The 23,957-nt window shown below is 42.9% G+C and overlaps 1 protein-coding gene, 1 non-coding gene and 1 pseudogene across 4 annotated transcripts in view; 1 reads left to right on the plus strand and 2 right to left on the minus strand.

Moving 5' to 3' along the window:
- Positions 1 to 104: 104 nt before the first annotated feature.
- LOC127535285 (uncharacterized) lies at positions 105 to 235 on the minus strand (annotated as a pseudogene).
- Positions 236 to 596: 361 nt separating this feature from the next.
- On the minus strand, positions 597 to 735 carry LOC127535280 (U4 spliceosomal RNA). Its single transcript, XR_007944129.1, has one exon. It is a non-coding gene; the product is annotated as a U4 spliceosomal RNA (small nuclear RNA).
- A 10,148-nt stretch (positions 736 to 10,883) lies between these two features.
- Positions 10,884 to 23,957, plus strand: part of plxnb2b (plexin b2b) — a 122,020-nt gene continuing 108,946 nt past the window's right edge. For 2 of the 3 annotated variants that reach the window (XM_051951951.1, XM_051951953.1), the window contains exon 1: positions 10,884 to 11,578. The gene's annotated coding sequence lies outside the window, so the exon portion shown is untranslated. The remainder of the gene's footprint in view (positions 11,579 to 23,957) is intronic. The other variant, XM_022215954.2, reaches the window with a different exon arrangement.

A 23,957-nucleotide genomic window follows, 5' to 3' on the forward strand; every position in this document is an offset into this window, starting at 1 on the left:
CTAACGGACTGAAATACTGTTGCACTCCAATACACAAGCAACGAAGACTATTCGCCGGCCACCGTACATTTTTAACTACAACAATAGCATGACGCTCTTTACTTTCACATTAGAGACTATCAAAAATTGCCGTCGCTGACTATTTCGAGTCATTAAGGCGGGTATTGGGTTAAAGTTTTCAACCAGCAACCTCGGATAAACCTCATAGGTTATGATACTGCCACTGCGAAAGAATGATTACTAACACATACTGTGAGGGAGTCTCTAATCTGTACATACCCCTCTGCTCGGGTTTACCACTGCAGAATGACTGTAAAGGAAAGCAGTCAGGCTACACTCAGATCACTGTAACCTCATCAGCATTTGAAATCAGCTGCTACAAATTAAACACGATATAAAACAGATAATTCTGTAAATATACTTGTTATAAGAGCACTCAAATATTACTGTAGCATAGACATGTAGACACTCGCTGTTCCTGACGAAAACAAACTATCCGTTTTGCTTAACTCGCGTCACATTACATTATGGTAGCAAGGCATGCACGCAAAAACTAGAGCTGTAATTACTTATTTTACTTTTAACATGAATATCAGTCTCCTTAGAGACCGTCAAAAATTGCCATTGCCGACTTTTTCAAGTCGTCAAGGCGGGGTATTGGGTAAAGTTTTCAACTAGCAATAATCGCGCCTCGGATAAACCTCATAGGCTACGATACTGCCACTGCGCAAAGCTGATTTGTAGTCAGTGAGGGCGGGGGATGTCATTCCGCTACATACAATCCTCAGTAATGGTACATCTTTATCAGCTGAAGATAAACTATACGGACTTGAAAGCACAATCTAAAATCTATATTCAGTCTACGTCGCTGATTGCTAAAATTTGCTCATTTTTAAGTTTAAACGTATTTTAAAGTGTCGCCGTGACGCAAAGCATCATGGGATCTTCCATAGTCTTTCGTTATATCCGTCCCACCTCTGATTTATTTCTTTTTAAGGCGTATGTTTGTATCATATTGTACGAAGATTAAGCAAAGCAGTCAATGAGCCACCTAATATTAAATTCACACATGTAATAAAGTCGTATTGTGAGAGTCGGTAGTCTACGGTGGCTCATTTGACTGAATTGCGAATTCCCGTAAAGGAGAGTTTACGTTTCCATATGGGAAACTTAATATCACAGTGTTACAGCATGAAAATTAATGCGCTTGTCTTACATTAATAAATAGGATTTTTTTTTAAAAAAATCTCAAAATTTCAATTCGAAAAAGAGCAACTAAACACTTCAAACGTCCCGGAAGACTACTTCCTGTTCACTGGGGTTGGACATGACTATGCTACCGAGCCTCCACCAGATGTCAGTGCAGGCGAGGCTAAACTTGTTCTGGTTTGCTGAGAAGGCCCCAAATTTGGAAAGTAACAAAAGTGTAATAATAACCCACTTACAACCATATAATGTTGTACAAAATGCCTACGCTATGCTTGCGAAGCACCAAAGATAACGTTAGCAAGTATTTAGCTTGTAATGGTACATAATGTTGACATACCGGAATCCATTAGCATGATTAAGGTAATGGCACCTAGATGGCTGAACACGATTTATCACCATCTGGACACGATTAAAATTATCACAAGAGTTGATGATACAGCGAATGCACCACTTTAGTTGAATGCATTCGAGCATGTACTGATGTTATAACGTGAAAACACAAGCTTGTCCCAACTGACGTCCTTTTTTACACAATTGTTAAGCTAATGGGAAGGAAAACTTTTCTCACCTGCTCACTTCTGCTCGAAAAACTTTCAGGAGGAAAATCTTGAGAAATGTTCCAAGTGTCATGTTCCAAACACAAATAAATAAATCCAAATGGGGCACAGAGGATGAAGTAATTTCCACCTGGTCAATCCGCACCTGTTACAAGTTGCTGCGCTCTCTGGTGATGTTAGCCTGGAGTGAAAAATGGACAGACAGGAAATTGATTAAACAGCTTGTAGTTTCCCTATTTTAACTATGCGTGTATGTAATGGATTACCTCTCATAGTATTGCCCAAAACAAATTTCAAGTCCAAGCCCATTAATTTTCCACTGGGCCAGAGACGATTTTAGACTGTCAGCTCTGGAAGCACATGGCTTTGAATATTTAATATCCCTGAAAAAGGTTCTAAACAGGCAAGCTGCATTATTGTCAGCAGCTGTGACTGTTCTTTAGGAATTATTTAGCCATTCACCTGTTAAAATTCATAAAATTGCTCCCTGTCCCCTCATTTTAATATATAACCGTTCTCTAAAAGTTGTGTGTGTTTAGAGAACATAAATAGGACAAAGTCAGCACAGAATCCTGACCAGATTAATAAGCACAGTTCTGCACAAAAGGGATGCAAAAACTTCTCTTTGCAAAGCACAGGCTTGGGGACAAAGACCGTAAATTCTTGGGCATATCTGGTCACCGGTGTGGATCTGTATGGATTAACTACTAAGCCTCTGAGTTGAAGAGGGATACAATGAGTCTGCAATGGCATTCATTAATTAAAAAATAATAGGAGAGATTTAAAATCCTCTCCCAGTCAGCCACCCAGGGTAAGGACACTAAAATGAGGCTTGTCTCTTACTGTACAATGTGTTTTGGTCAGGCTGTAAGCCCTTAGTAACGGTATGCACTTGCAGACTGTGCATATAACACAAACTGTAATTTCACCGTGTGGATATTAGAAGCGTTTTCACTTGTTGTGAAGCTTCAGTGGGATAATGCAGGTGCTTTTGGGTGCTCAGCAGATAAGCATTGGCGTGCCAGGTGTTAAAGCTGCCTGGGCTGACACATTAGACAGGGATTTGCTCCTGCCAGAATGTCAGGCCAATGAGGCTCATAGAGGTAGGCTTGGATCACTGTCAGGGACAGGTAAGTACGCAGATAAGGGGATTACACCATGTTTGCACCAAGTAATCTCAAATGAATCCTGCCAGCCTCTGTTTCATCCTCACCTGGAAAGCTCAAATTTCTCTCTTCTCATCCCAAGGAACACACTACACGGACAAAGTTCAATTCACAAGATGATCCTTTTAACCTGGCTTAATGCGAATTTGAGGACACATTGGTTTATGGTCATTTAACAACTGTGACAGTAATAATCTCTTCTAATTCTCTGAGGCACCTGATTACTTTTGTGTATTAGTATATTCCTTTTTATCACCGGTTCTGCCTGGTCAAGTGATGCGTGGGTTTTATAATCACCAGGCCATGGCAGAAATGAGATCTGGTGAGGTGGTTCCTCACTTGCAAGGCTTAAACTTGACCTGTTGAACAAACAGGACTGTGAGAGTCGCTGAAAGTCTCTCTGGACCGTGGCCTTCCCTGCTGCTAGACAGAGTGATGAAAATAGAGTGTAACAGATGGCTTAGCTGTTTCGGTCATTCAGCACAGACTGCTGGGCAGCCTACATAATACCATGACATCCAAAAGGGGCTCAGTGGACAGCCCCCAGTCTTCAATATGCCAAGAGCTAATTTCCCCTGAACCATCAATCACAGAGCTCATATAAGAAAGGGGGGAAAACAATATCATACTCAGGTCATGATCTAACCTATCTTATATGCAGTACAGCACCTCTTAGTAGTTTCAGCAAGACTGTGGAAATGAAAGTTTGTCAGTTAAATCCATAGCCCGTGTGTGTGCCAACATGGCTGATGCAGCTTTCGCCCTGTAATCACACATTTACAGACCTTTGCAAGGACACACAGCCTCTTTCAGTTTCTGATTAGTGACTCAATAGGACGTGGATGACACATGCTTTTAAGAGTGTGTGCATGCAAGCAGGAGTGTTTGTGCATTTGTTTCCCTCAGCCTGAGTGCAGCTGGACGTACAGGGGCCTTTGTGTAATCTGGTCTACATCACATCAGCCTGGTTAAAGACATTTATTGATGCTGAAAGTCCCTCTGTTCCCTCAGACTGGGGCCACCTGGACAATACAGGATGAGCTGGGCAAACTGTGATTAGATTGTGTTATGAGCAGAGAGAGGAAAACAATGACATTTTTCTTGGGTAAGATGACAGCTCAGGCAGCATAAAGGGACATCTGATAAGAGAAGACAAATGTCGCTCATGGCTCCTTTTAGTTTCCACCTAAACTTCAAGGTCAGAGCCACATATTCAGTATTTTACTTTCGGTGGCACAAAGCAGCAGTACATTTATACACCATATGTCTACATATTTATTGTACATATCTGTGATATACTTTATACTCAAGTGGTATTTTTGTAATTCAATCTCCTAATTCAGATATTTTCTCTGTCTTTCTCTCTGACACACATTGCAGACACAATCTTGCAGACTGTTCACACCAACCCACACACTGCTGCCACCCTGCTATTCCCAGCTTGTGGCTATTCCCAGACTGAGTCAGAACAGCACCATAAGCCTGTCTGTCCGTTTCATGCCAAACCTGATGTCTCTCTGTCGCACATGCCTTTGTGAAGGAAGTGAGGTCTGCATACAGTAAGCGTAGCACGGTTACTCACACATCTCAACCCTCCCTGCATGATTACTTATAAGTCATATTGACAGCTGGAGGTGCACTTTGCTAGGTCAGGAAGCCATTCATTTCAGAGTGTTGCCTACGCTTTAAATAACCTTCCCCTATCTCCCCGTTGAGTCTTTCTTCACGCCTTTATCATTTACCACCATGACAAGTTCCTGTGTCTGTGAACTGCTCCATCTGTTGTCTCTGCCACCGCCGTATATGTGGCAACCTTCACCTGGTGATACAAGAAATGACAAGACCGATACATACTGACAATACAGTTACATAGCAAGGGCGTAGTCATGAGAGTGCGTAGAGTAAGATTTACCTGATTCTTTACTGAACTGGTGAATGGCGGCATAAACACAGCACCGTCAGCAACTCATTCAACCTCCTCTATTAAAAATGAATACCGTAGTGCATTTCTGTATGTAAGCCAAGGTCAAGTGACATATATTATTTACCCAATGGTATGTAATTAACAGAGCATCCTCTGTGCAAGTCCAATGTTTCCTAGTGGGGCATAAATTCACAATAATTACACCATCTGTATGAGTGAAAAAAGCAGCATACCCATATGATTAACCAAGACTTGCTAAATGCAAATTATTTGCTGTAATCACAAAGAAAAAAATCCAGATAAAACACATGTGAATTGTATCAGATCTGCCAAGTGAAACATAAATGTGAGAACAGGGTCAAACACAAGGTGCTACACAGGGTGGAGATGCAGTGCAATAAAAAGGAAATGTTTGTTAATAATCAACCTCTTGTTAATTAGCATTGACCTGGATTGCAGATTGTATTTTCTATATGTACAAATGAGTGTCTACGTGACCATGAAGCTGAGGACATTTTGGACTGTCCTCATATTTTTACGCCCATTTAACCCTTAAATACACCAGTGACTGGACCTTACACTCTACCATTTAGTGGGTCAAAAATGACCCGTATGAGAATCATTGTGTTTTTATAATTTGCATTATTTGTTTGTATTATATTTTTGTCCACCTAATAATGAATTCATGTTTGAAATCTGTTTATTTTTCACTTTGTAACACATTTTGAACATTTTGATCATTGAAAAAGAGGAATATTACACAGAACAGCAATAGAAGAATGTCAACAACCATTTTGTTGACATTTTTTCACACTTTTTCTTTATCCGTTGCTCCTCTCAATCCCTCCAAGTTTGTGCATTGCATCACCTCTTGTGTGATATTATCACTGATAAAGAGCTTGGGTTAGTAATACAAATATTACAATTCCTTCAAAAGCATAAAAGGTAACTTAAACATATAAATGAAGGATATCAAAATCATGTTTTTTGAGGAATAGCTTGAAAATGAAATACTAAAAACTTTTCATTACAAAGATATTGCAAGAGAACAACCTCACTGGTTCATTTTTGACCCACTTATGCATCTAAGAGCTGTTTGAGGGTTTTGGGAAAAAGGCTGGAAGTAGGCTTGAGTTAAGGAAAGAGTTGAGCTCATACAAATGTGTCTCTGCATGTGTGTGTGCGTGTGTAATTTAATTTCCCCTAATTGGACCCTGATGTATAAACAGAGAATAAATGGCCATACAGTGAAACACAGTTGTAATAGGATGTTAAGGAAAGCTATAACTGACAGTATACTACATTACACTGACAAATATGCACATTAAAAAAGCTATACAATTACAGTTTAAACCACTGAAATATTTATATTCTACTTCAAGAAGCTAACTAGGGAGGACTTAAAATGTTACACTCCCGTTTGTTAATGAGCTTATGAGACAGTACAAGCTGCAGCCAACAGAGGGCAATCTGTCCACATGGCAGACAGGCTGAACTATGAACCTTGAATGTGATATGACCACTACATCATTATGGACAAGTGAAATACGGCATCATAAATTAGGTTGTATAATATGTTGATAGCCAAACGCTTTACAGGCCAGACCAGCTAAGGGACTCTGCATGACAAATGGTAGTGTTTGACACCAGCATGATAACAGATCATCACTATTCAAGCAACATAAAGGCAAGCTGCAGGAAGGTATAGGCGCATTGATCAAAATGTCATCACAGTCAGCCTATCTAGTAGAACAAAGTGAACTTCTACTCCACTTTAGTGAATTTAGAGAGCCTTGACTTAGCCTTCCCTTACAACCAAGTTCCCCTGGGCTGGCATGTTCGAAGACTCAGCAGCCTCATTACTCTTTAGACAAACCGATTTGGACATATTGAACTCAGACCCACAACAACCCGGCTCTACCTCGCCACTTTCCACTCTCCCAGTTCTATGTGTGATTGGGGAGTGTTTGTCTCTCTCACTCTATCTCTGGGTGTGTGTTTGCCTGACACTTGTCTGGCTTGGCCTACTTTCTTCTTGATCTCATCAGTCAATGTGAGGACCTGTGAAGGCCATCTCCCCATCTTGCTCTGTGAATCTCTGCCAGCGCTGTGCCTGTGTCAGCAGTTAGGGACTGACTCACAACCCACGCAGTCTCCAATCTTTGCTCCGGGGCCCGTTGGGCAAAGGCAGCACATCTCCCTCATTCAACAGACAGCCTCATTTACATGCCCATAAATCACTCACAAAACTGACACCCGGCCACACAACAAGGCATGACATGGAGTCACAAAACTCAGTGTGCCAAATTGCAGTGTTATGTGATAGCAGGCTGGAAGAGAAAGAGAAGTTATTTGTAAAGCCTCTTGGGTGACGATAGAGCCAATCAAGCTTGAGCAGTACTTAAACACATATGTCCCATATCTGAAATCAATGCTACTTTAAGCCCCTCGCTGCCTGAATGTGTCAAGATTCTGTGAAGTTCAGACTAAAAGAGACCGAGACATATGGTCGATTTAGAGGTTGTTACATATTCACGGGGCAATGAAAGATTGTTGCACTTTCTGAAACTTAGCTAGATTTAAGAGCTAAAAAATTATACATCTCGTGATTAACGATTCAACAGCTCAAGGTAGAGCGAGCACACCAATAATTTGTGTCATAATGACTACTAATACGGCTCTTGTAAGGACATAGGCAAATGGGGCTCGGTGAAATATAAATAAAGGAGGAGTGGCTGCTTTGGAAAATATATTTATACCTAGCAGTATCCCCAGATTCCCTTTCCACATTAATCTGTTTTCATTTGTGTGGAATACCAATGGTTTATTTATGTTTTGTTGTTTATTTAAAAGGGAAAGCGCAATTAACATCATTACACTCAGTCACTTAAAATATAATAGATGTGCTGCACGTAGAGTTTATAGTGACAGCTAATTTACAATTACTGTCAGTTCAGTTTAAACTTAGCTAACGCTGAGGCTTCTGCTGCCATCCCAGAGCAACATGAATGGAAACTTGCTGGGTGATGCTCAACAAATAGGAACTCAACATTAGTGCATCTCTCTCTGGGAAATTAACAGACCAGCCTGTCAACAGCTTTCACTGGGAGCTGGTGTATATCTGTCCAATGCAATATATGGCAGGAGCTGTCCACAGTGATGTCTGTTGATTTTCTGGAGCAAATATGTTTCTGGAGAGACACATAAGACAGGATGTGTTTTCAGATGACCCCCAAAGACCTCCTTTGGGAGTAAAAAAATCAAGTTTTTTACCTTGTCATGTGGCATTTTTATATATGCTGGAATCATAAACACAGCAAGTGGATGCAGATTTCATACATGGACGGATTACATACATGCAGAATTCTAGTGAGCTGGTGTGCTTGAGCTGCAGTACTGAGCCAGAGTGGATGTAAATACAAGCAGGGACTTGATCGAGCTTCGCATTCTCGAGGAAGCGACGGCATAGAGTTACTCTAAACCATTTTAAACCAGAACAGGCTTATTTTCAAGGAAAAGCCTCTAAACAAATAACTTTGATACACGGAGATGAGCTTTTTAGGGGTTTAATCGATAACTGTGGAGGGACTTTTAAATGTTGTGAACAGCTTGCAGTGAAATGGCTGTGGCTGCTCAGATGCTTGAGGTCATTGTCCTCAATATTGCTTCTTGGAAGCTGGAGAAACAAACTGAGGAGACGGTTATACTCCACAGTTACACACAATGGCACTTTGTACGAAGTCTTCAAATTGTCTATTTTAAGACAAAAGTGAAGTAAAATAAAGATATTATAGTTTAAAGATTTTTTTGGTTTGTGGTAGCGTTGCGGCAATAAGAATTTCACCTCCTGATCTCACTGTTTCATAAATCCTGCACCTCTACAAGTTGACATGAGTAGAGGAAGCACAGGTGAGTATAATAACAATAATAATGGCTGAAAAAATTAAGCTGCTTCAGTGTCAGGGTCCTGGTGTTGTCCGTGAATTAAAAACAGTTGAGCCACTGTTAATGTTAACACCTATACCTCTGCTACAGTGTTGTACTAGACCTTCCTGTTACCCGTATTAATGACTGTCTACATGCAAACTTGTTCTTCTCCTCACACTCAACAGCTGATTGTTTGTAGAGAAAAAAAACCCTTGGAGACATGCTCTCATGAAACGGTGCATTTCATCTCAGGAGCACTACAGCCACAGCATCTGCCGTCAACTCATTAGGAGCTGTCTGTCCCGTGTACAGGCAAATTTCAGTGAGAAATGGGCAAGTATGTTGTTGGTAGGAAAGTTCCTATCTGCTTGAAATTGCGAAAATGAAAATAAAATAAAGGCATTACGGTGTCAAACATTTGCTGGTTTGGAGTAGAATTGCGGCAGGAAGAATTAGTACTCTTGACCTCTCTATTTCAAACCTCCATAGGCTTTTTCACGCAAGACATTTTGAAATGAGTAGGAAAGTAGAGATGGGAATAATGACATTAATTATGACTGAATTCCACTTAGCCACTTCAGGCTGACCCACTGTCACGACTTTGCAAGACACCTGAGCTGAAAAACTGAACCATCGTAAATGTTTAATAATTACGCCTTTCCTTCAGCATCTGTTGGAGGGAAAATCTTTACTGAGCTATTTTGGTAGCAACATATTCCTAAACCACATGCAAGAAAAAACAAAACAATGTGTGTGATTGCCACCACGGGATGACTTGGTGATGCTCTTGTGAACTAGTCCCTTAATGTTTCCAAAAATTCAACCTAAACATACCTAATTAATGGCATTTATTGGAGGTATCTTAGAGGCATTCATCTGGAAAACACAGAACCAGGTAACTGTACATCTACAGAAGATATTTTGACCTGAGTAGGGAAAGTAGAAGTGGAATAATGGCTGAATTCCAATTAACTGCTCCAGGTTCCTCGTATAGTCCATGCTGACTCACTGTCATAGTTTGCTGAGACAGTTGAGCTGGAAAACTGAGTCACTGTAAATGCCTAATACTTAAGCCTTTTCTCATTGTCTACTGGTGGGAAAATGCCTACTGGTTCATTTTGTTGGCAGCATATTTCAAAACCACCTGCAAGATATCAAGATGTTTTGACATTTGGGTAAACTGGCCTTTAACATTTTCAAAAATGTTACTTAAACAGACCTGATCTATGTAATTTCTATATTTTAGAGGGATAGGAATATAAAAAGAGTTAGTTAACTACACATCTATGAAAGTAGAGATGGGAATAATCACATTAACAATGGCTGATTTCCATTTGGCTGCTCCAGGTTCGTGGTACAGTCTATGTCGACTCACTATCGAGGTTTACTGGACACCTGAACTGAAAACTGAGCCATTCTCTACAGTGTCTGTTGGTGGGAAAGTCTTTATTGGGTTATTTTAGTGTCAGCATATTTCTAAACACCTGCACCGAGCAATCTGTTTTGACTTTTAAGTGAACTGGTCCTTTAACAGTTCCAAAAATCTTACTTTAAACATCCCGGGATTTATATAATTTCTATATTTTAGGCGCATTTGTATAAAAAATATCCTTTTTGTAGCCATGACTAGACAGATTTAGGTAACTATACATCTATAAGACATGTTGAACTAGGTAGGGAATAGTATCAGTCACAATGGCTGAATTCCATTTAGCTGCTTCAGGTTTCTGGTAAAGTTTGTGCTGAGTCACTGTCTACCCTTTACTGGGACACTTGAACTGAAAAACTGAGTCACTGTAATTTTTTAATACCTAAGCCTTTTCTACATTGTTTGTTGGTGGGAAAATGCACATTGGGTGACTCTGGTAGCAGCATATTTCGAAACACCAGCAAGAAAAACAAAATGATGTAGATTAACTTTATCGGTGGCCCTTTAAAGTGATTAAAGGGATTTATTTATGAAATGTGTAAAAGCATGTGTCTAGGAAAATGGTTAGCTATTGTCATTTGGATTATTTTGCTGCACTTCCATGTGAATGTGAATATGATGATGTTTGCCTGGAGTGACCTGGAACCGCCCCACAGACTGCTGCTGGATCCGGACCACACTTTGAGAAGCACAGCGCGGGGCTGCTGCCGCCACACCGCTCCCTGCGCCCGCGGAAATATCTCGGTGCGTCGGCGAAGAGACGACACAACTTGTTCCCGTTTTTCCCCCTCCCCTCCTCGCACTACTTCCCGCTTGTTTCCTCCACACCGGCAGTGTGCAGAGAGAGAGAGAGACAGAAGGAGGGGAAAGGCTGCTTCCTTTCGGTTCCCGGTCGCGTCGGTTCTCCTCCAGTGCGCGCTTCTTCCCTCCTTCCTCCTCCTCTTTCCTGCGAACACAACCTCCGGCTCGTTCAGATGACAGTGGAGGCGAACGCGCATCCCACAGGTGTGTAGCTGCCAAGTGAGTCGCGGCTTCTGGAGACACATGCACACCTGGAATCTATCATGTGACTCGGCACCTGGGCGTGGATAAAGTCCCGATGTTCTAAGCAGAGACTCTTTTGTTGAGGAGTTGCCCGTGTCGCCTGTGAACGGGAACTGATACAACCAAGTAACCCCGTTTTTCTACGGAATAGTGCCTTTCTGAAACCTGCTCCCGGGACGTGTGGGGAAGAGTAAAATGTAAACTTGTTTACGGACGTCTTTCTGTTATTTTTTTAAATTCTGAATACATCGTGGTGGGAATTTCGTCAGTTTGGACTGTTCGCGCTTGTGCAACTCCTCTCTTCGCTCTTTTTTCCTCCAAGGTGAGTTCCGGGGAAACTGGTGTATCCCATCAGAGCGGGATTTGGGACTATTTGCTTCACTGTTTCACCGTAGTTTCGATTTCAGACCCTGGTAAATACGAGCACCAAGTTTTGATAGGCTATTATACGCCTTATTGATACGGCACGGGTGCGTAAACCGTATCCAGGAACGCTGTTACTTCTATTCACACAACACCGCTGCTCTGTACGTGTTACTGTTGCACTTATTGTTGCTGACTGTTTGCTCTGTTCCCCACATATGTCCCGATAAAATCCTAGCAGCATGCTTTCTGAACCACAGCGACAGGCAAATACGCGTTAGCTTTCTTAAAGATGTCAAATTACGCACGAAATTTCGGTTTTTGTGCACGATTTGTGAAATGCATTTCAGCCTTTCGTAGTTACACTGATCACTGTCTGGGTGCAAACTTGTTCTGCTCCTCTCAGACTCAACAGCTGATTGTTCGTAAGAGGAGGGGGAGAAAAAAAAACAGCCCTGAAGACATGCTCTTCACTAAGCCATGCATTTTATCTCAGAGGCACTAGAGCCACAGCATCTGCCCGGTCACCTCATAAGGAGCAGTCTGTGCCAGAACACAGGCAATTTCAGTGAGAAATGGGCACATGAACTGTGTTCCTCACCTCTGGACACTAGGCTGTACATCAGCATCGGAGAGGACAGAAGTGGTAGTGAGCAATGCCTCCTGTTTGTTTTTCTTTTTTTTTCTCCTCCTTTTTTCTCCCTCCCCTCCCTCCGTCTTGTGTCTCTCTTGTGGAGAACAAGGAGACAGAAGCACTATTCATGTCCCTGTTGAATCTCCTGTGCAGTTCTGTCAGTCTGTATCTCACAGTCCCTGGCGCAGCCCTCAACACGCCACTGTACTGCCTTGTTTCCACCCCTAAATCGTCCTTTTATTCGCAGCTCTTGCTTTCTTCCAGCCCTTGTAGACACATCTACTGTACACGGGGTGCTCCATCTCATGCGGATTACTCCCATTAAATAAAATTATACCAGCAGTCTCGTAGTGGGAATGGATTAGTGCCTGGAGGGGGCACGTGGAAGCAGGAAAGGCGGCCGCCGGTGGTAGGAGTGCTGGTTGGAAGGGGGTTAGAGCAGGGGGTCAGCCTCCAGTCTCCTGACTGCTCAGGGAATAGATGCCATCTGCTCACATGGACACACAAGCAATTGAAAACCAAGCTGCTTCCTTGTCCCTTTCTCCACCATCTCTGTCTTCTTTCTCTCTCTCTCTCTCTCACTCACACACTCTCTGTGCCCCACAATGCTTCATTCAGTGTTTATCTCCTCTGCTCTGAATAAATAGAGACACCTTATCTGCGCAGAGGAGAGTGGTGATAAATGTTTTCTCCTGCTCCCTGCAAGGGTGAAGAAGACAAGCGTACAACACTTTTTCATCACAGATGCTCTTTTCAGGACAAGTGAGGAGGAGAAATTTCTCATTCAGGTCATGTTTAGTTTTCAGGATTCTGCAAAACAATCCCGAATGCCGAATGCAAGCTCATGCTCGGTAATATGAGGAAGGCAGAGAAAACACGCAAACAAAGCAGGCATTTCCATGAGGCCACTCCACCTCCTGCCCCTTTTAGTGCAATAGGCCGCGAGCTTTGGAAATGAAACTTTGTGATGAAATCCACTTAGAGTATTTTTGGATCCAGCGAAGTAGCCTGTGACTGGCTGAGAAACGGAGGCGGTGAATTGCTGGCCGGTGAGCACTCAGCTGTTAAGCTCCTACATGTTTTGGGTGAGCTAAAGTTCACCCTGCTCTTCTGTACAGTTGCAGTTTTCTCAGATAGCTGAAACCTCATCGTGTCCTGGAAGCACGTGTCTCATTTTGAAGTGCTTGGCAGTATTTTTTGAGGTCATATGATTTTAAAGGCATCCACAGTCTCTTTTGTTTCCTTTGTGCTGGATTACTGACTTCTGTCATTTTCATTTTGAAAATAAAACCATAATCCTCAAAAGCAACAGGCAATCCCATGCCTCCTGTCTGCAGCGTACGGGCAGAAATGCACCACTAAACAAACTGATACATGAAAAGTGTACGTCATTGGTTCATTGCAAGTGGTTCATTTTAAATTACTAGTTAATCTCCTTGTTTCCTGTCCATACTAAACACAGGATGAACGACAAATCATTTTTATATTGCTTTATCTGTTAGACCTACTTTCATTCTAAAAAAAAAACATGCTGTTGGGTGTTGTTTGACGAACAATCTCCCTCACGCTGGACTTTGTAAACTTAGTGGTCATAAAATAGGGTTTCCACACATGAGAAACATCCATATGTATTACCTTGTTCCTCTAGCTTATCTAAGGTACACATAGTTTTCAGAGGAGTGTGGGCAGATGCCTGACGGGCGTGTCAGCTTGGCATTAGACGGCTAAAGAATCTGGGGAATAGAGATTTCCTTTAGATTGGAGATATGCTCGTCTTTTCATGTCTGAGGATTATCCTGTGATGAAGGGACGTCATGCTGAGGTGGATTCCTGATCTTGTCTCTTCTGGGTTTTACAGTGGCCAACCTTGCCCTTGGATTCCTCGGCCTCAGCCTAAACTATGCCCTCAACAGTTTTCCTGTCTGTAACCCCACCCTGTTGCTCTGATGTGCTGTTTGTACCTCACACTGCCTCCCTTTCTACCCAACACTTCTCCCCTTCTGACATGCACTTGAGATCAAAAATAACAAGCAGATGTGTAGCACACTTACGAGGTGTGATCATGCTAATTCTCAGGCTATGAGATAGGCTCTGTGGCAGAAGATAACCAGCCTGGCGTGTCTATGAACCCAACCTCTCCAACAGAGCACCTCATACAGTTTTAAATTCGCTGCGACCCATGCTTTAATCTGGTCTATCCGCAGGCTTCCCACCAAACACTTCAGCCCCAGACATTATGGTCAAGTACAGCTCAGCAGGGTGTACTTTTACCTCTAAAACAACCTTGACACTTTCTCAACCCACACTGTCTTTCATCCCATGTCCACAACCAACCACACCATGCAGTCAACCCATCTTGACATAATTTCTTCTACACGCCGCTGCCAGCATATGCTGGTTTTCTCCCCACTCCTGCCCACACTGCTTTTCTTCTGCCCTCACCTCTACCTTTCACTATTGTGACTCTTCCTTCCTCTCTCAGTGCTTAGAGCATGAGTAAGAGGAACATGATGAATATTGTAAACATGCTCACACTCCTGAAAGAGCTAAATGATTCACATGAGGAGGGAGCTGCCTTAATTGCTTGGTTGAGAGGTTGTGGGCAGGATGCTCTGCATAAGAGCTGAGACATCCCGGTATCTTTAAAAAGACAGATAGCGCCAAGAAGAAGGGGGCTGGTGTGCTATAGGGTGTGCAGAGGTAGGCGGCTACTTGAAAATAGTTGGCCCAGAGGAAAACAAGATCTCCACTGCTGTTCAAAAGACATTTTGGGAACAACAGTAGGATTTGCTGTCAACAGCATTGAGGTTGCAGAAGTAAGGATTGAAAGCCAGTGACAGATTAGACATGTGCCTCAACCACTTCCCTATGGCACTTGAACTGACTGCCTCAGACAGACACGTAGTATTGCACAGGCTTTTGATGCTACTTGTGTAGTAGAGGCATGTCAGCCAGCACACCTACTCAGGCCACTGGCAAAAGTTCACTCTCAGTCGGGCGTTTTGCCTGACACCACAGAAGAAGGTATCTGAAAGCTTATCAGAAATGATGAAAGGGAGGAGTCACCTTGTTTCCTATCCTGGGAAATCTTTGTCAGATGCTTCCTTCTCAAGGTTTGTATTGGCAGGAGAAAAGAGAGCAGGAAGTTAATTTATTTTTTGCTTTGGTAATTGAGTCTGGCACGTATGGCTATCAAAATACTATCCATTTAAACACTTCAGAGGGAAGTCGGTCATGCCTGCTTCAATCAGTGTAATGTGACAGCCGATGTTTGGTCCACCTCCCTTACTTTATGATGAAAAGACGACTCAGATCTCGCAGACATTAACATATTGAAGATGAGTCGACGCTTCATTTCTGTGCAAATTGAGGGTGCCTGTGCAGGATTTGGCAGCTTGCTGATATATCTTTCTCACAGAGCTTTGGGTTTGAAATGGACTTAGGCTTACAGTAACCACATAATAATGGAAACTGTGTAGAGCCACTTATTCCACCTGTAATGCATTTTCACTGCACTTTTTGTTCTTGACTGAGAGTTGCTCCACGTCGAGTGCCATTTAATCCCAGCCAAGGCACCGGTGGGTGCAATTCATTTTTATCCATGTGAGTCATTTCACAGTTAATCCTCAAACTGACCAATTTACTCCCGCCAAGATCATTTTTAATTATCACCTCTGCTTTACAGCTAATATGACGACCAGCTGGTTTATGTTAATATGGTAGTTGCTGTCAAGTATTGGCCCTTCTTCTTTTTAGGTTTTGCATGTACACTGGATGATTAATTATGAAGGACTGGACGTGAGCCTCAGCCAGAAATGGTGGGTGACAGATGCATGAAGGGTCAGTGCATTGGCAGCAGCTGGAGATGAAGGTCACACTAACCTGAGAGAGCTAAGGGGGGAGATAATGTGGCAAACTGAGGAAGACATGGGGGAATGCTCTGTGTAAGTGTAACTTTGTTGAAGAGATGAATGAATCTAATGGTTCTCAGAAGCAACTCACTTGCAGAGTATTTATAGAACCTTTGCAAAGATGTAGATATAGCTTAAAAAAAGTACTTTACATGATTTATTTTGTAATCAACAGACAAGGTCTCTTGGTTAATAGCTGCTTTTGCAAGCAGCTGTTATCTATTTATGTATTTACACATTTTTATTTATTCAAAACAGGGGCATTTTAGATGACTGGCCAGAAATGTGTGTGTGTGTGTAATTTTGAGTGTAATACATTTTTGAATATTTAGAAAAGCAGTACATTTGCACCTCATTTTTATTTAATTTATGGATTTTTTTTTTTTTTTTTAGAAAAAAGCCCAATATTATTGTTGTGTATTTCTTTGCAGTTGATCATTGGAGTGCCTTGGAAACAGTTAATGAAGCTCAGATTTACATTTGAATAACTACTCAGATTTGAAACCGTAAAATAAAATGTGCAGTCATGAGGCCGAAAATAGCAATAGCAATATTAGATCTTGAGAAACCATATGCTGTCCTTATTATCTCTGGCATCTGCTGAAACCTGCTGGCAGCTGGAAATGGACATGTGGGTGGCAGCACTGCTGGAGGTTGGGTGTCTGTCCCCTTGGTTGTCTGTTTCACTCAAAATTTGAAGTCTTGCAAGTTTTCATGGCGGATAGATGAGATGTTCCATATACCTGTGCTTGTTAGTGTGAAGCTTTTGGGCCTCCTTTAACACTCAATTGCCATTGGTAATTTGTTTTTATAACGAAATCTAATGCTAAATAAATGAAATGAAAATGTGAAGCGGAGTGCACATGTAATTGACTTTAAAGTGCAGCGCTTTCAACAGCACATTAGATAAATACATAAAGTTTGTACGCGTCTGTACATCTTCTAGCATGTCCACATCTTAATTCACGACCTTATTATCAAGCTGGGATAATATAGTATATTTGCAAGGATATCTGCCTTCATTACGTTTCATAATGAAATAGTGTTACAAAAATGAAATCTTTTTTTTTTTTTTTTTTTTTTTTTTTTGTCGGTATCATGTCCTTGTCTCTGTTAAATGAGGTGGGTATCGTGGCCTTTCAGTAGCCTATGATCCAAGAGGGACCCATTAAAATCTGTTCATACAGCGATTGTTAAAGTTACTGAGAATCTAGTTAAATGCCACTGGCTCTGTTGCTTCTCTCATCTGTAAACTGACAGACCATTTTACTGTGGCAGCAGTCTGAGCAAGAGTAATAATACTGCCAAAGATACTGCCTTAACCTTAGAAGCTGACATTTTTCTAGTGACCACTCAGTGCTAAAATTTGGGCGCATCTGAGGTCCAATTTGCTACGGAAGCAATATTTTTTTTTAAGTTATGCGTTTCTTTTAAATGCTTTTAATATTAATCCCCATGAGGAAATTAGCTGCCCAGTGTAGCGAAAAAGATGAAAAGAACATGTGCACAAAAACAAAAGAAAAATTGCATAAGTAGCAAGTGTGGATGTGAGCTTTGTCACGTTGTTGTTGTACATTCGAGTGTTATAGGTCATATGAGGGAGTCAGGTCTTTACCTTGTTGCATTGTGGTGAACTAAAACCACGAGTGTAGGAGTACACAACGTTCTGCTTTGGTGATATGTACAGGAACACTAGTTGTGTCTAATCAGCCAACCATGACCCTTGTGCTGGAGCAGTGTGGAAGAACTCACTGGCCTCATGTTTATAACTTCCTGTTAACATCTCCGTGGCTGAACCTCCTTTCCACTTCTCTTTATCAGCAGAGTCTCTTATCTTTTCTCTTGTAGTCCATACCTTTTTTTTTTTTTTTTTTTCCCCTGTTGAATCTATTTTTTTCTCCCCCAACTCTGTTCTTTGTCTTTTCTCGCTCCGTGTGTCTGTAGTCTACGTGGATATTAATCCTGGTGCTTCAAACCTGCCTGGGGCTTGGAGCTGTCTTCTGAAATGCAGATCTGTGGAAGTGTCATCATAGCTCTATGTCTTGGGTGTCTGCGCTTGCCCCCCAGCTTCACACTCCTGTTCGCACAGGGGTGATGACATGCATTATTCCTCACTGACTCATCTGGGCAGCCTCAAAGCTACCCAGTTTTGTTTCCCCTCTCAACTTTTTCAGCAGAAAATAAAAATAAAACGGTAGTTGGTAGATATTTTATGCTGTGTGTGCAAATCCCATAGACATGACATCTGCATCTCTGCAAGCTGTCCGTGTACAGTTGGTCAGACATGTGATGGTAATGCAGACAACTTCTTCTTCTTCTTCCTGCCGTTTATTTTTATCCTGTGACACACTGTTTCCCAGTATTCCCCTTTTGACAGATCTGTGTTTACAGTTGCTCCACACAGGGTTTTCAGTCTCTAACTAAAGCAAATGATAGGCCTAGGAGAAATGACATCAGAGTCGCAGCCACATGCCCTTGTAAGAATGCCTAAATATTTACAAGCCCTCATAACACATGCTAGCCTACCACTGAGCCTCTGATTTTTTTTCAGGGTGAAAGTTTTTGAAACGCAGCCCTGTGGTCGCTGCCTTCTGCTGTAACTACGTCTCTTCTACGTCCTGTCTGAGCCGATCCCACGTCACGTCCCTCAGTGGAGCTGGGCTCTTTAATTACTGTCATTAGCCCGAGTAGATCTGCTGCTGGGGTTACAGAGCCTTATTACCAGGGCCTTGTCTCTTTCCTCCCCACACAGTGAGCGGCCTAATGCTGCTCTCTAGTGCGTTCTCTGAAAACAAGCTGCAGTTACACTGTTTACAGAAAGCATTCTGTCAAATTGGATCCCCAAATCACACAAGTCTCACCAGGAGACATTTTCCCCCTCTACTCTCATCCTCTTTCAATTGGATATGGAGGAGAAGTGCGCAGCAATGCAATAGCAGATTGAGGCAAAGTGGGGTGTAAGAGGGCATGTGTGCTGTCGCTTGTTTGCTTGTGGACTGGTGCCGACTGGTGGAGCGACCAGGCCGGAGTAGCCATTAATCCACCACTCCAGACCTCCATTAAGATCTCTCTGTAGTTGTCCCTGTTGTGATCAGCAGTACACTTCCACTGACGTATCTCTCCTTCTCCCTCAGCCAGTGTTTTTATATTTAACCACGTTCTGTTCTTTTTCAAATCCAGTCTCTGTTTTATGCCTGCCGTCAAGATGTCATCATGCATTCCTCTGTGTCTGCTGTTTAATTAGTAATACAGAGTTTGCTGTCCTCTTTGGGTAATGGGAAAAAAAGGCAGTCACATCTTGGTCCCATTGGGCTCTTATGTGTCTCTCCACCTTCTGACATGAAAACAAAACATTATCCCCTTGAGCAGCGTGCTAAAACGACACATCTGTTCGCCACATAAGATATAAACAAAACAAGTCCCAATCACTGAAAACCAGCATGATTATTAAATATGGTTTAATTCCAAGTGATGAACAGTCTGTTTTTTTTTTTTTTTTTTCAGGATGGGAAATCTGATTAGGTTGGATTAAAATGACTTGGTGTTTCATCTCTGGCTGCAGTGCTCATTGTTAGACCTGACTGCACCTTTAAAATATTGATATTTGTGTTTTATGTCGTCAGCGTTTGACCATAAAGGTGTGGCTGTCGTTATCAGCAAGGCAGAATTTGTGCAGCTTGTCATCACAACATTTCCCCACTGTCTAAAGTTCAAACATACGCCAGCACAACCTGTCTACAGACTTTTTTTGTTATGTTTTTAAGAACTGGGTTAATCCCTGGAAAAAAGTAATCAAGTGCAAAAAAATCATCCTATCACACCGTCCACATCCCCATGCTGTGCATCAACACTGAGCAAGTGTTGAAAGGTTTCTGGGTTAAAGTAGGCTTTTAGGTGCCACAATCTTGTGACAAATGCAATCCCACCCCTTGTCTCATGGCATGCACCTCGTGTTGGCTGGCATTGACGTTAATAACAGAACACAAGCCACACTAGACCCTGTACTTCAGTGCATTATTAGCAGCTGCAGACCACCCGTGGAGCTCAGACAAATAAAAATCCCATTTCCTCTCTTTCCATTGGTGGTATTAAGAGCTGAGGATTGTGCTGTTGCCTGAGTGCCAATGAAAAAGCCACTCAGTGTGTGAGCAGTTAAAGCCCTCTCAGCGCAGCAAGGGTGAGGCCTTCCTTCTGTATGCATCACCCCAGCCAGCTTGATCGATTCACTGTTTGCTCTGTCTTGTCTAAGTGCGAGCTCACACTGCCCACTCTGCCCACAGAAAATAATTCGGACTTTGACCAGGGCAGCCTGCTTCCCATAGGCTTAGCAGACGCCCGAGCACACACACACAAATACACAAATGTATACATGTACAGTGAGTCCACATGCGGTCCGTCTTTCAGCCTAAGGGAGCTGGGCAGCCGAGGCTCGGATCCATGAATTCATCATAACACAATCTGTTGGCTGATCAATAATTCAATTCTACCTGTGAGCAAGCATGTCTGGATCCAATCTCACCTGCACCTCCCTTGGCCTTTCCTTAACAAGGTGGGTGTTGTGTCCTTGAGTTGGGCCCAGCTTATGTCTGTGTGGTTCTCCCTGTCCTGGTGTGTGCTGATTAGTTGGCTTTAGTTAGTTCTCAGGCAGTAGTTGTTCTAGTCCATCGTTCCTGTGTGCATGCATGAGAGCCCTCTACCATTGTGGATTGCGGAGCGCTCATCATTATTTCAACCGTGCACATCTCTCGTGTCTTTTTGTCCACGGCTGCGACTGAAAGTGTCCGTCTACAGTTGGCCAAGTTGATGTGTTTGTGTGGGAGTGTGTGTGTGTGTCTGAGCTTATGCATGATCTGTCTCTCCCTCCAGGCAGCCTGGCGAATCAAAGGCATGGATCTCATTAAAAGGTATAGAGCCTGTGGAGAGGTCAGCGGCTAAGTTCCCTGATTAGTCGGATGCGGCGGGCTGCCTGGGTGTTGTGTTTGGCGGCTGTGTCTGTGTGTTGGGGTGGGGGTGGGAGGAGGACAGTCATCGACGTGCCTCTCATCCCTCTCCAGCTCCACACCTGGTGGCTGCTGTGCCCAGCTCTTCCTCACCGCGGGCCTCGGCCTCATCTGACAGGGTCAAGGACAACACACAGGGGCACGGATTTACCCCCAGCTCCCGTCGCCTGGCCCGCTCTATCTCCCCCACTTTCTATCACGGCCTAATGGCTCGCCTACTTCCAGTTCTGTTTTTATCCCTCTTTGAGTGTTTTATCAAAGGCTGCATTCAGTTTCCATCCCAGTGACAGCCTCTCTCGCTGCATATCAAGCTGCACCAATAGCCTGATGAGCTGCTTTCTGGGTCGTTAGTAACTCGTTCCAGGGCCCGGACTCCTATCAAAGTCAGTGACCATGAACCAGGGATGACTTTGAGCCAAGGGCAAAGTGTGCGTGTGGGTAACTGTGAGTTAGGGAGATGGGGCGCATCTGAAGGTTGCCTGACTTTGGACAGTTTCTCCCTTTTCCCTCTGAATGGTCTTTCTCTTTACTCCTGCTGTCCCGTCCCCTGTGTGCCTCTCAGTTTAATGCCCTTCCAGATAAAACAACGCCAGTAAACTTCCTCTTTGTTTCTCTCTCTCCTCCTCTTCTCGCTGATAACCACACTATCTAAAAGTAGGCCCTGGCAGCTCTCCCTGTCTATTCACTCCCCCACTCCACCCCCGTCACCCCCCCCTTCCTCTCTCCCAGTATGGTTGGGTGTATTGTATGTAATCAGTAGATGGGGGGAAAGGGTGTGCTTTTTTTTTTTCTTTCTTTCTTATTTTCCTTTTCTTTTCCGGGCCGCCAGAAGAGGTGGCGGGAGCGATTGCGGATGGAGGGGACTGGCGCGTATCTGCTGACTGTCACTTCCATTAAGTGTGCTGTCCTCAGCCGCCTCCCCTATATGCCCAGAACCAGCTCTCAGTAAGCCCCTTTTGTTCAGTGTCCAGCCTTTCTAATCCACAAACCCTTCAACCCTAGACTCTTCCTACATACGGCTTTAAGATCACTTCTGAGGTTGATTTTTGTTGCTATACAGAGTTTATCAGAGTTTTTAAGATCTATTTATATAGGCGATGTGTCGATGTAATTTGTAAAGTTTTGCATCAATTTCCCCCGAGAGCAGAGAGGAATCAAATCACAATGCACACTCTGTGGTATAGCTTCCACTGCCTCTCCCTTCTCAGTCTCTGTCCTGCTCAGGCTCAATCAATTAATAAAGCTTGACATTTATTGGAGAAGGCAAATAAAAGTGCTTGGTTTGGGGATTGTCTCGTATGAAAACCTCCCCTTCCATTTTCGTGTTTGTTTACATATCAATGGACGTCCTGATCCCTGGACGACAGTGTGCTGCCAAAAATGAAGGCCTCAAAGGAATTTAGTTTAACGCTGTGCAAGTGCCTTTTCTAAAGGGCAGTGCTACGCCTCTGGTTATCGATGTCTGTTTAGCAGACTAATCAGTGCTTTAATTAACAAAAGTCAGTTCAGAATATCAATTATAGTTTTCCTTTATTTGGAGTCATGTCACACCAAGAAACAATTATGACTGATTGTGAGTTTCTATTGTCTCTTGCTGGCAATAATTAGTTACTTTTTGCGTATAAATCAAGTTTTTTTTTCATAAATAACTTCCAGTCCTGCCCTCATCTGCTCTCATTTGTTTTTTTTGTTTTTTTTTTAGATATACTAATGGGTGGTTTTAAGCTCCCCTTCCCTGAAAGCATGAGTCTGTGAGAATCAGTGAGTCTGTCCGGAGTGTGTTTTGTCTCAGGGAGAAGGCTGTGTGTTTTTATTCAGAGAGCCTTAGGGGCCCGCTAGCATTTTCTCTCAGTCTCATCCCAGTCCAGACACGCTCGGTGCTCTGGTATGACAAACATCTCCACGATGCTCGTTCAAACTACAGCTCAGTCTTGATGGAACACAATCACCTCCACGCACACATACTTTATTCAGTCACACTACCATACACGTTCACAGTCCAACTCTTTTCCCTTGCTTTCTGTTTATCTTCCTCTCATTGTCAAACATCCTCACACAAACACACTCTCAACTGTCCCGTGAATCTGTGAATACCAGGCTCCCGGGTTCCTCTTTTTCCCTGGCTGGGATAATAATATGGTTGCGGCCCTCTCTGTGAAACAACAGATCTGCTTTACAACCGCACCTCTCTGTCTGTTTGTGTGGTGTGATGGAGTGTGTGTTCTCATCTGGAGGCATGCCATCAGCCCGCAGTCACATTGTCATCACCCATAGCCTCCCATAGCAGGCAATGAACAATGTTTGGTTTCACTTCATCTCTTCCCTTTTCTGTTTTATCCCTCATTTCTTTCTTGTCTGATTGAAACAATCCTTATGTTCTCACTTCTTCTTCGTGTTTGGAAATAATTTGTCATGCCTGATTGTGTCTGAGACATGACTAGGGTATGGTTCTTTTCAGTTAGTGCAGAGTAGTTTGCATTCGCCGCTTGGCCCATCCAGAGTGGGTAAAGGGTGCAGTGGAACCAATTATAGCAATGGGTTTTGTGTGCAGTAAGCGTAGCGTGGCTGTAGTGGGTGTGATGGGTTTTTAATGGGACTGAGCCACAGTCACAGATGTAAAGGCTTGTTGTTTTTGGTGATTGCAATGGTCAGTGTGTGATAGGTGGGCCAGCAGAGCACAGTCTACTTGAATCTGTGACGGATTGTTAAGATCAAGCAACACTCAAAAGCCAGATGGTTTCTCACCAGTATTTTTTTTAAATCACTTGTTTGTTCCACTGATTTATAATTGAA

Source organism: Acanthochromis polyacanthus, chromosome 8 (assembly GCF_021347895.1).
Source record: "Acanthochromis polyacanthus isolate Apoly-LR-REF ecotype Palm Island chromosome 8, KAUST_Apoly_ChrSc, whole genome shotgun sequence".
Lineage (NCBI taxonomy): Eukaryota > Metazoa > Chordata > Actinopteri > Pomacentridae > Acanthochromis > Acanthochromis polyacanthus.